Below are 13115 nucleotides of genomic sequence, written 5' to 3' on the forward strand. Positions count from 1 at the left end.
TTTATACTGGATAGCCTTCTCCATATCGAACTGCTCAGTAAATGGTTTGCACATTTTACATTTTAATAGATGCTGACAGATTTTGTCATTTTCCAGCAATGAAAAAATAATGTCTCTTTATAGTATGCATCCCTGGAATGCAAGGATGGTTAAACACATACAAATTAATAAATGTGGAACACCACATTAATAGAAAAAACAAAAATGACATGATTATTTCGACAGATGCAGAAAAAGCATTTGACAAAATTCAATATCCATTCATGATAAAAACTCTTAACAAACTGGGTATAGAAGGAATGTACCCCAACATGAAAAAGAGTATTTTTGACAAGCCCATAGCAATATCATATTCAATTATTGAAAGGCAGTAAGTTTTTCCTTTCTCCACAAGAGTGCCCACTCTCAGCATTCTTCTTCAACATGTTACTAAAAGTCTGAGCCTGAGAAATCAGGGAAAAATAGGGGGGAGGGGGCGGGGAGAGAAAGATATAAAAGGCATCTGAAGTGAAAAGGAAGAAGTAAAACTGTCTCTCTTTGCAGAAGACATGATTTTATATACAGATTATCTTAAAGACTCTACGAAAAACCTGTTAGCACCAATAAACAAATTCAGTACAGTTGCAGAACATAAAATCAATATACAAGAGTCAGCTATGTTTCTGTATATTAACACTGAATTATCTGAAAAAGAAACAAAGGAAAAATTCCATTTATAATAGCACCAAAAACAATGAAATGCCTAGGGATAAACTTAACCAAGGATATAAAAGATCTGCACATTGAAAATTATTAAGACACTGATGAAAGAAATTGAAGACACAAATAAATGGAAAGGAATTCTGTGTTCATGGATTGGAAGAAAATGGCAAAATGTTCATACTACCTAATATCATGTACAGCTATATCTAATACAGTCCCTATCACTATTTCAATGGCATTTTTAAAATATATATTTAAAGAAAGGAGAACAAAACAATCCTAATATATGTATGGAACCACAAAAGACCCTGAATAGCCAAAGAAATCTTTGTCTAGAACAAAGCTAGAGGCATTACACCTCCTGATTTCAAACTATCTTAAAAAGTTATAGTTATCAAAACAGTATGGTACTGACATAAAAACAGACACACAGTCTAACAGAACAAACCTGAAAGCCCAGGATTAAACTCATGCATGTATGGTCAAGCAATGTCTGACAAGGGAGCCAAAACACTCAATGGGGGAAAGATAATCTCTTCAATAAATGGTACTGGGAAAACTGAATATTCACATGCAAAAAAAGAATGAAACTATTTTACATCATGCACAAAAATTAACTCAAAAAGGATTAAGGACTTAAATGTAAGACCTGAATGTACAGATGAAAACAGAGGGAAAATGCTCCTTGACACTGGTCTTGGCAATGACTTTATGGGTATGATTCCCAAAGCAAAAGCAATAAAAGCAAAAATTAACAAGTGAGACCACAACAAACTAAAAGCTTCTGCACAGCAAAAGAAACCATCAGCAAAATGAAAAGGCAACCTATGGAATGGGAGAAAATATTTGCAAACCACATATCTAATAAGAGGTTAATATCGAAAATACATGGCTTATATATTATAATCATGCAGCTCAATAGCAAAAACTCAAATAATCTAATTAATAAATGGGAAAAGCACCTGAGTAGACATTTTTGCAAAGAAGATACTCAACTGGCCAACAAGTACATGAAAAGGTGCTCAACATCACCAATCAAAACCACAATGAGATGTCACCTCATACAAGTATGAGTGGGACACTTTAGGTGATGAGGGAAGATGAGTTTCAAACAAAACAATCAACAACAGTCAGAATGGCTAGTATCAAAAAGACAAGATAACAAGTGCTGGCAAGAATGTGGAGAAAGAGGAATGTTTATACATTGTTGGTGGGAATGTAAATTGGTACAGCCACTCTGGAAAACAGTAGGAAGGTTCCTTGAAAACTTAAAAATACAACTACTGTATGATCCAGTAATTCCATACCAGGGTATGTATCTGAAGGAAATTAAATCACTAACTTGAAGATGCACCCTTATGTTCACTGCAAGATTACTTACAATATGGTAAGAACCTATGTATCCACTAATAGATGAATGGATGAAAAAATGTGATGTGTATACGCAACGGATATTATTCAGCCGTAAAAAATAAGGAAATCCTGATATCTGCAACAACATGGAGGGGCCCAGAGGGCATTATGCTAAGTGAAATAAGTCAAAGGAAGATACATACTGTATGACCTTACCTATGTGTAGAATCTAAAACAATCCTGGACTCATAATAATTAGTGGCTGCCAGGACAAAGGATGGGGAGGTTGAGAAATGGATATAAAGCAAACGATATAAATTTCCAGTTATAAAATGGATAAATTCTGGGGATATAATGTAAAGCATAGTGACTTTAGTTAAGAATATTGCATTAAGGGCAGCCTGGGTGGCTCAGCGGTTTAAGCATATGCCTTCGGCCCAGGGTGTGATCCTGGGGTCCCGGGATTGAGTCCCATGTCAGGCTCCCTGCATGGAGCCTGCTTCTCCCTCTGCCTGTGTTTCTGCCTCTTTCTCTCTCTCTATCATGAATAAATAAATAAAATCTTTAAAAAAAAAAAAGAATATTGCATTGTATATTTGAAGACTGCTAAGAGAGTAGATCTTAAAAGTTCTTACCACAGGCCCACAAAAACTGTAACTATGTGAGGTGATAGATTGTTAACTAAACTTACTGTGGTATCATTTTATAATATATATAAATGTCTAATAGACATATATAAAACCACTATGTTGTACCCCTTAAGTTTATACAATTGTTTTTAAAGATTTTATTTATTTATTCACGAGACACACACACACACACACACACACAGAGAGAGAGAGAGAGGCAGAGACAGGCAGAGGGAGAAGCAGGCCCCATGCAGGGAGCCCGATGTGGGACTGAATCCCGGTCTCCAGGATCACACCCTGGGCTGAAGGCGGCGCTAAACCGCTGAGCCACCCAGGCTGCCGTTTATACAATGTTATATGTCAATTTATATCTCAATAGAGGTGGGCAAAAAAGAGTGTTCTAACAAAGTAAAACAAAGGAATATAATGTAGACTGACAAGTATGAGTGGGACACTTTAGGTGATGAGGGAAGATGAGTTTCAAACAAAACAATCAACAAAATGTAAAGTTCCCATTGGCAATTTGGTTGGGGTCTCATTAAAATATCTACTTACCTGAAAAGAATGATATAAAATCTTTGCACATAAGAATATGGTGTGTCTTCCTATTTAGAAAGGATTTGTGTGTATGTTCTCCAATAAAACTAAATGGTTTCTTTTTCGTATTGATCTTGATTCTTTTAAAAAAATTAATGCTTAAAGGCTTATTTTTGCTTAATGTTGGTTGGTATCTTTTTTCAGCGTTGTCTGCTTTTAATGGCAGGTTTTATTTTATTTTATTTTATTTTATTTTAATTTTTTTATTTTTTTAATGGCAGGTTTTTAAAGGAGATAATCCAAAATGATTAATATTGCTTTTGTTATGGTATATCTCCCATGGAAGAATACTATTAGATAAGAAGAATGAAAAGAAATGTCAGAACCCGCTCAACTTCCTATTTCTAAACAGAGTTTATCTCAACAGAAATGACTGGAGATACTGTGCAATGATTCGTTGGTTCAATTACTATTTATTGAGCAATTACTGTGTGTCAGGCATACTTCTTAGGGGCTGAAGCAATAGAAGGAAACCACACAGGAGGCCTTCATGCCGGCAGGGAGCTCACATTCCAGTGGGGATGCGCAAGGCTGGAGTGAGCCTGAAGGACAGGGTGGCTGGAGCAGTTAAGTGGGGGCTGAGACAGAGAAGGGGTACAAGAGTAGAAAACTGGCTCTCTTAGAGCCCCTGTGGCCTGTAACACATGATCTAGACAACTTTTAAGGACCATTTTGGCTTCTTTTTCAACAATATGCTATCAGAAGCAAGGATGGAGGCAGGGAGACCAAGAAAAGTTTCTTAAAACTGTAAGGGGTGCCTGGGTGGCTCAGTCAGTTAAGTGTCTGCCTTCAGCTCAGGTCGTGAACTCAGGGTCCTGGGTTTGAGCCCTACATAGGGTTCCCTGCTCAGCGGGGAGTCTGCTTCTCCCTCTCCTCCCCACTTGTGCTCTCTCGCTATCTCTCTATCTCAAATGAATAGATAAAATCTTAAAAAAAAAAAAGAAAAAGAAAAAACAACAACCAACACTACACAGGAGGAAGATGATGTGCTTTGGGCTACAGAAACAGAGTGACAGCAGTGAGAAGGGGTTGTCAGTCTGCAACTTGTTGAAAGGTAGCCCAATAAGATTTACTGATGATTGGATATAGGGTATGACAGAAAGGTAGGGGTTAAGATGACGAATAGAGCATTTACTGATCTCCAATTTCCAAGTTTCAAAGATTTAGAATTTTATATTCAACTCAGCTATTATCCTGAAAATATAAGCATCTTTCCAGGATGATTCAGAAGTACTGAAAGTTTACATGGAGTTTCAGAGTCATCATTCAAGCTCGGATAATTGTTAAAATATTTAATAACCTGCAAGGCATGGACTCTGATCAATCAGTGCAGACACTAGTCATTACGCTCTAATGGCATGCATTTGCCAAAGACTAGGTCTGATCACAAATATCCATTGTTCTAAAAGCTATAGGTAGGTGAAAGTGCTTACCAACAATTATGAATTAAAAGTCTCAAAAGAACATCTAATGTCTGAGTTCGTTCTCTACTAGACTGCATTATAAAGTCACAACTTAATTCAGCCAGTTGGTGTAGAGCAGAAATTTAAAGGCATATTCTAGGTTTGAGGATTAACTGACAAAGAAAGGAGAAATGGGAACAACAGCTCTTTTCATAAAGGTCTTTTAAAAAATTATTATTATCTACAGTCTGGTATTAAAAAAGCAAGATATATTTTAAAAATTAATTACACCAAATGTTCATGTAAAACAAATTTGATCTCCTTAACTTTGTACTACCCACAAAGCAATTTTAATAATTTGCTATGATTTCAGGAGGAACAAGAATTCCATTACAGATAAAATTAATACAATCTTGCATTTACAAGTAAATTATTATTCTTAGCAATTAATGACTGCACATAAATATTAGTTCTAAAAATTGCCTCTATTAAGAGTTTGACAGGATATGCTAATAGAAATTTTTTTTCCAGAAATGCAATATGTCAGATTTAGCTGTGCATTAAAGAGCCCAAATTGAAACACACCATAGGAAAGTAGAAAAAATAAGAAAGAATAAAGTCTTCCTGTGTTTACTTTCCATCACTATCTTCATAAACTCTCAATTCTTTTAGCAAATGTTACCTGGCCACCTGTGTAGGTTCCAGGAGCTGTGCTGGACATGTAGAAATGGGTGAACGTCCCGGTTATAGTTCAGTGGCATAGAAATGTAAATATAGAATTACAAATACAGGGTGAACAGTGCTGCAATGTGGATATGGACACAGTCCCTTGGGAGCCTAGAGGCAGAGCCACTAAGTGCATCTGTTTCTTTTCCAAATGAAGACAGGATAAACTCAAGTATCTGAAGCTAGCCCCAGTAAAACACAGGAGCTGCTCTCTTATATCCAACATCTTTCAGATCTTAACTGCCAAAGTACACAATTTCAAGTGGAGGTGGCTCTAACATTTTTTTTTTTTGCCATGAACATGCATTACATGTATAATTACGAAAAAACTATAATTCCAAAACGATTTCCATTACGAATAAAAGTGATGTTCCATTAGAGCAAACACAATATAATTAGTCGTGGAAGTTTTAAAAACAAAAAGGTGCTGGAATCCAGTGCTCCGAATCAGTAATAGGTTTCGTTAATAAAATATTCAACTGCCTATGAATAATTTTATCAGATATTCAAGTTATTTGCATATGAGCGTTTTACACTGTTCTGCTTTAGTTAAGTTTACTCTGTCAGTTATGACTTCAATGTCAGCTTTCTCTTTCCAATTACGTTTAAACTAGAAGTTTAGAATGTTATGATTGAAAGCACTGGCTAACTCTGAGCATAACTGAGGAGTGCAATTAATTTAAACCTGCAGGCAGATTTTCACCTTCTCTTATTGCAGGGACACTGCAAAGGATGATCACACGCAGTGGGAGACCAGGGAGGAGAGCTGGCACAGAAGAAATCACTTGCTACGCTGCGTGATGTGGGGGTGGGAGGACAGAGACCTGGAAAGGTTTTCCCTCAAACTGCCAATGCTTATGTGCTGCAAGTCGTTGAAATTCCACAGGAAAACAACTGGAAAACAATGTCATGCATTCTAGCTTTCCAGCTTAAAAGAAAGAAAACTGCAATGCTCTGAGGCATTAGGAAAGCCAACTTTAACCCACATGAAGAGAAAAACCTGAACTAGAATGTACTCATTTGCTTTTAGGTAGGTACTATATAAAACGATTTATATAGTTGATATTGAAAACAATTTCAATTTTTATTCCCCTCATTTCCTTCTTGCCAATTTTCTGCTTTGTATCTTCTGGGACACTGTTGTGTTTCTAACTTCAATAACAGGAAAGCATGTGAGTAAATAGTTACATCAACCGACCAATTAAAAACGTCAAGTATGTTCAAAGGCCTCGAGAGGTGATATCAGGATTTGTAAGCTAACGATTTTCCTTCTTTTGGGGGAAGGGGTGGCGAAGGAGGGGTGGCAATAGACACGAGATCTTAAAAATCTAAGACTTTAGTATATCTTTTGTAAATACATCTAATATCATCCAGTATAATATCATGGAACAAGTATTTTTTAAGTCAGTATAAAAATGAACATTTCCAAATGCCACAGGAAATGTCAGATGTGCTTGATAATTAACTCTGCTAAACCATATATTCAAGTATTCACAATTTAAAATCTTTAGGATTATTTTACATTTTAACAAATACATTTACTCTTTCTTACTGAGCTTGTAAGAAAGTAGTAATAATTTCAGCAAAAAGCTGTGGCCATCCTACCACCTAGCAGAGGTAGTGAGCCTGAGGCCTTTCTCAGGATTGTTTCAGTGAAGCAAAAAACCTTTGGTCCTTTAGAAGGTGAACAACAAACATAGTTATGAATCATGCTGGTAAGATTTCAAACAATTACCCTTATTACTTGTTTATGTATCATATAATATCCTTAAATCCTTTAGGACAGGAGGCATGAGTATTCATTCTCTCACTTATTCTACAAATATTTATCGTGTGTCTACTGTTTGCCAGGCCCTGTTCTAGACACTGTGGATATACAGTAGTGCATAAAACATGTGCGGTCATAGGCAACCTACATAAGTCATGATACCAATATTAACAGATCATCAATAGAAGAAAACTATATTGACAAGTATGCACAAGAATTTTCATGAAGGCTTCACCTTCTTTTATATATATATATATATATATATATTTTTTTTTTTAGATTATTTATTTATTTATTCATCACACACACACACACACACACACAGAGGCAGAGACATAGGCAGAGGGAAAGGCAGGCTCCATGCAGGGAGCCCAGTGCGGGACTCGATCCTGGGACTCCAGGATCACACCCCGAGCCGAAGGTGGCACTAAACCGCTGAGCCACCTGGGCTGCCCCTCACCTTCATACAGTACAGAAGATGAGAGTTTACCCCAGACAGACAGGGATATAACCTTGTTTCAAAATATTGGGATTTTAGATATCTCAATTGCAAAAAAGCAGAATGACCCAAACGGGCATTTTAGAAATAATGTGTATGTTCGCATAACTGCAAGTCACAGCTTTAACACACGTGATGGCCTCCAAATACATAATTGCTGAGATTTGACACAGCTCCAGCGTTATCAGCGAGAGGCTCTGACATGACAGATTAATGCTGAACAGGATTGCACGCCCTGATGCTGTCACCCAAAGGGCTACCTCAAAATGCTAGGCAGCCACCTTCAGACAGGCAAAGAGGATATTGAAGCACCCTGACTTGCCCTGGCTGCAGCAAATCATCTTTTAACTCCCAATGGTGTGCATTTTAAACTGAGTAATCCCTGAGCAACTTCTAGAAACAAAAGTTCTACTATATTCATTAGTTTTACTTCTGATGGTTTGGCTTTTTGGGCAGACATGTAAATGTGGCTTTGTGAGTGCATATTCCCTGATGAGGTCTTCAAACTATCCAACCTAAGACACAGAACACTCCTCTTTTCCATAGGAGGTTTTTCTCTAGAAAAGTTTAATCACAGGCATTTATAAAAGTGTAAAGTGTACTATTCACAAACAATAGCGTATCTTTACAGTTCCCAGAAAAGAAAGGGTAAGAAAGATCTTTGTCTCATTCTCCATGTGTCCCCACCCATCCCTTCATCTAAAGTCTCCTAAGGGAGAAAGAAATCAGGAAGAGAGAGCTCAGCCCCTTCAGGGGTAGTGGGAGCGACCAGGGAGTCTAACCACTTCATTTTACACGAGTAAACTGAGATTGGAAAGGTTGAGTCACTTTGAGGCCAAGATGCAAGCTAGTGGCACAGGTGAATGGCACAGGCTAAAGGAGGACTCTGCTGCCAGTCTACTCTTCATTACCAAAGAGCTGGGATACCCAAGCCTATTTGATAAATAGCAAACATTTTATGTATATTAAGCAGTATGCAAATATACACTCATTTAGTCTTTATGACAACACTATGGGGGAGGGGCCATGGTCATCTCCCATCTTACACATAGAGAACTGAGGTAGCCAGACGCTGGGCACCTTGTCCGTGGTACACAGTTCACAAGTGGCAGAGCTGGGATTTGAGCCCAGCCAGTCTAGATGTGGAGTCCATGCTTTTAGTCATTATACCATGACACCTCTCTGTGTCTCCGTTGAAAGAGACTTGAAGTTTGACCTCAACAATGCACAAAGCCAGCAGCAGCGCAAACAGATCACGAAGCTCCTTGACCAGCAATGCAAAACATGCACACTTTCAACTACATGACATTCTGGAAAAGGCAAAACTACTGAGACAGTAAAAAGATCAGCGATTGCCAGGGTTAGGGCAGAGGAAGGGAGCAGGGGGCAGAGCACAGAGGATTTCTCAGGGCTGTGAAATTACTCTGTATGATACTGTAATGGTGAATACATGTCATTATTCATTTGTCCAAACCCACAGAAGGTACAATGTTCACCAGGAGTAAACTCTAATGTAAACCATGAACTCTGGGTTATAATGATGGGTCAATAAAGGGTCTGCGATTATAATAAATGTCCCACTCTTGTGGAGTATATTGATACCAGGAGGCTGTGACTGTATGCATGTGTATGGGAAATCTCTACACCTTCTGCTCAGTTTTGCTGTGAACCTAAAAGGGCTCTTAAAAAACAGTCTTGAAAAAATATGCCACAAACAATATTCTCCCCACTTCCAATGAACTTTCCATATGCTGTCATGGCTTAACCTTTTGTCTAAGAGAACAAATCTGTTTTATATTCACATGAAATGCCAGACAATGTCTTCCAAGTTCTGGTAACCTTGGACATAATACTTAAAAAAAAAAAAAGAAAAAAAAAACTTTTGGTGCCTCAGTTTCTCTATATTACAGATGGGAGTAACAGTAGGACTTAATAAGGAAATGGATCTCAAGAGCTGATAAGAGTGTCTGATGCATGATACCAGCTAGCTCTTAGTACTATCACAATTATTGATATATATATATATATATATATATATATATATATATATATGGCAGACATATTGTATATTGAAAGCAGTGTCACTTTAGGGAGGGTAAACACTTAAGCTATCCTAAAATACCCCTTTTGAGGCAATAGTTAAAGAAATGAAGGAAAACAGACACTTCAATACTCTTCTAACTCCTTATATGTAAATCTCTGATTATAATGCATTAGTGGAGAAAAAGGATTAGCACTGAGAGACTAGCAATTGTCCTTTTCAACAATCAAGAGATCATTAGTTGGATTTACAAAGCTGGCTGTAGAGGTGAAAGCATCTATGTATCTACATGGTTATGTTCTTTCTTAATAATTTCCATTGCAAACATTATTGTGTTAGCCACGAAGATGTTCTGAGAATGCTATATCAAGGACAAGTGTAAGTGAAGGAAATTTCATCAGCTCTTAAAACCTAGCCAATCATTAGTAGCCAGTTTATCATGTCTTACTTGAATATTTGGGAGTAAAATATTACTTGCATCATAAATAAATCAAGATTTTTTTCCTTTTATCTCAATACCAGCAAAGGAGTTATTATCCCATAGTCATGTATATTTGTCTTGCATGATCCCTACGATAATGGCCCAAAAGAGTGTTTAAATCAACACCATTTTAAACAAATCAAGGCTGTGATTCACTTATCTTAGACAAGAGTAGCTGATAAGCCTATAAATCATAAACTCTAGAATGGGAGATTAGATTATTATTCAGCAACTCTTCCTTCTTGACCCTTCTCCTCCCCCACTTTAGGACTGGGGCATGCTTCTCACTCCATGGATATGATATTTGGCATGAATGATGGATGTCAGTGGTATCGACACAGTGGAGGTTTGAGATCTGTCTGTGGCATTGTGTTCTTCCTGTTTCTCGTCATAGGAAGAGCACTATTTCATAGCTGTTGTTCCAAAGAGATGTGCAGAAAGGTCAGAACCTCGTGCAGGTCTGGCCCAGTGCCACCTTGTGCAGCTTTCCACACGGACTGTCAGCTACATTCCTCTTCCTGCCTACCTGCCGTCTTAGGAGGACCTCCTGAGATAATTCACATTTTGAAAGCATTTGGCAAACAGTCAAAAACTATACAATGCAAATAGCATCACTAACCAAACTAGCACTTCAATTGTCAGTTATTACTCTGTTTCTAACAATTTTCAAATGCTGAAAATTGTACACAAATTCATAGATTATAAGCATGTTCTCTGTGTGCCTCTAATGTCCCAGGGACAAACCCTACCTACATCCCACCTTTGGTTCAATCACTTAGTTGTGAATCTTTCATAGTGGTGTGCAATTACTGCTCGGGAGGGTTAGCTGTGCAAAGCTTAGGCCTGGAGGAGGCGGGGTGGGGGGGGGTGTCCCACTCCTTTCCTGGGGCCAGAGTTAACCACTCAAGGTACTGTGGTCAAGACCCAACTTGAATGCAAGAATCAACTTGTCTTGTTTTAAATCTAAGTTTCCAATTCCCTGTTCTGCTTCCTAAGATCTTGATTTTTCAACTTTTGGTAAGATATTTAAAAGTTCAGGAACAGGAGCATGAAGGACATTTTGCAATGCATAGATCTCTAGTTATACATTTGCTGGCATCTACTCTGTGCAGGATAAATATAAAACATCACATTACAAATAAAGGAAGGGATAACAAGTGTATGACTGGTTTCTGGGACTGTGAATAGTATATAACAACTAAAGTATGCCAGTTTTAAAGAGCTGACAATTCTTTCATTCCTTGAAAATGTTCCATGTCTTCATTTGATTCTGCTCTTACTCTTAGGCTGAATTTCTAATTCTTTTCTTAGACATGATTTTAACCAAATCACACACATTGGGCATTATGTAAGGATTTTAGTTATTTTCTGTGGGGTTGGGGGCAGTAGGATTATTGAAAAAGATGGAGAAATCTTTATTTGGTGACTGGCATGCCATATAAACCTTGGTGAGATGAGGTGTGGATAATGCCCCAACTGAATTTTTACAAAATTCTAAGAGTGAGAGTAATGAAACCAGCCTACTTAGGATTTTGTTCTGTTTTGTTTTGATAAGGCTGCAATCAGAAGTATTTCATTTCTCCTTGAAATTGTAATCTTATTATATTTTCTCTGGTAGTTTCTAGACACTCTGCTAGTCTTCATCATTACTGATGCCCTCTAGTGAAAACACATGGGAAATTCTTCAAGCAGATACAGAGAAAATCAGTACAGATGGGGACACTTTGCAATGAAATGGGTTTCTGCGATTCATAAAGATATTTCCTCCCCATAGGTCTGCCTACTGGGGAGGAGAATTCTATTTATTTATTTATTCATTCATTCCTTCATTCATTTAGAGCATACACAAGGAGGGGAAGGGGCAAAAGGAGAAGAGAGAATCTCAAGCAGACTCTGCTGAGTGTGGAGCTGGATGTGGAGCTCGATCTTACTACCCTGAGATCATGACCTGAGCTGAAATTAAGAGTCAGATGCTTAACCGATTGAGCCACCCAGGCTCCCCTTTATTTTTATTTTACAGCACTGGCCACTTCTATGACTTATTTCATATTACATCCTTGGTTAGCTCTATCCGTCATGTTTATGGCATCTATGCTAACTGGTGTGAGCATAGTTTCAAGAATTGCCATTATAGAAACTTCTCAACCCAGTGGTATAAACAGAAACTCCCAATCAAGAGGACTTCACATTTGAGGTGAAGCCTCTTTCCATCTCTGCAATAGGTCCGTGACTTATTGTAGCCAGTGGGGCCTTCTGAAGACATAATACATTAATTTCCTTAAAAAGAGATTTAAAAAATCTTCCTTGCTCAATAATTCTTCTCTCGTTTCAAATAAAATCCCAACTCCTCACTTTGGTCTTCCAGAACCCAACCCTCTTGAATCATCTGTGGCTCTTCATGGTCACACTTCTCCAGCCACACCAACTTGCACTCTACTATCTGCCTCTCCTTTAGTAAATAAGCTCCATGTGTGAGAGAGGTTTATCTGCTTTACTCACGACTGTGTCTTCAGCACCTACATGGCTGCCTGGCATCTAGTAGAGCACTGGATAAGAATCTGAGCCCTGAGAGTATCTGAAGCATGCAGCTGACCGTATGTGGTCTCTCAATGCCACCATGATCTCTCCTGCTTGCAGCCACCAGTGATGTCCCAGCATGACTGCCACAATCAGAGAGTGCGAGAGTAAAGGCACTCTGCCCTTTCTGTTACGTTTACCCTTTACTAAAACTTCCTCTGCTCTATAAAGTTCACTTCACTCATAACTTTACTGATTAATTGGCTTTTTCACTCTGTGAGCAGAGTGGCATTTATTGGTGGGAGGAGGAATCACAAAGTTGGAGAAGGTGGTGGCTGATGACAGGGGGAAAGAGTCTAAATGTCCTAAGCCTTGGGTCAAGCAGACCTACAGTTTTTA

The 13115-nt window shown here is 38.0% G+C and overlaps 1 protein-coding gene across 9 annotated transcripts in view; it reads right to left on the minus strand.

Moving 5' to 3' along the window:
* Positions 1-13115, minus strand: part of CDK14 (cyclin dependent kinase 14) — a 721193-nt gene that overhangs the window by 127390 nt on the left and 580688 nt on the right. The window lies entirely within an intron of this gene.

The sequence above is a fragment of the Canis lupus genome, chromosome 18, assembly GCF_048164855.1.
Source record: "Canis lupus baileyi chromosome 18, mCanLup2.hap1, whole genome shotgun sequence".
Taxonomy (NCBI): Eukaryota; Metazoa; Chordata; class Mammalia; order Carnivora; family Canidae; genus Canis; species Canis lupus.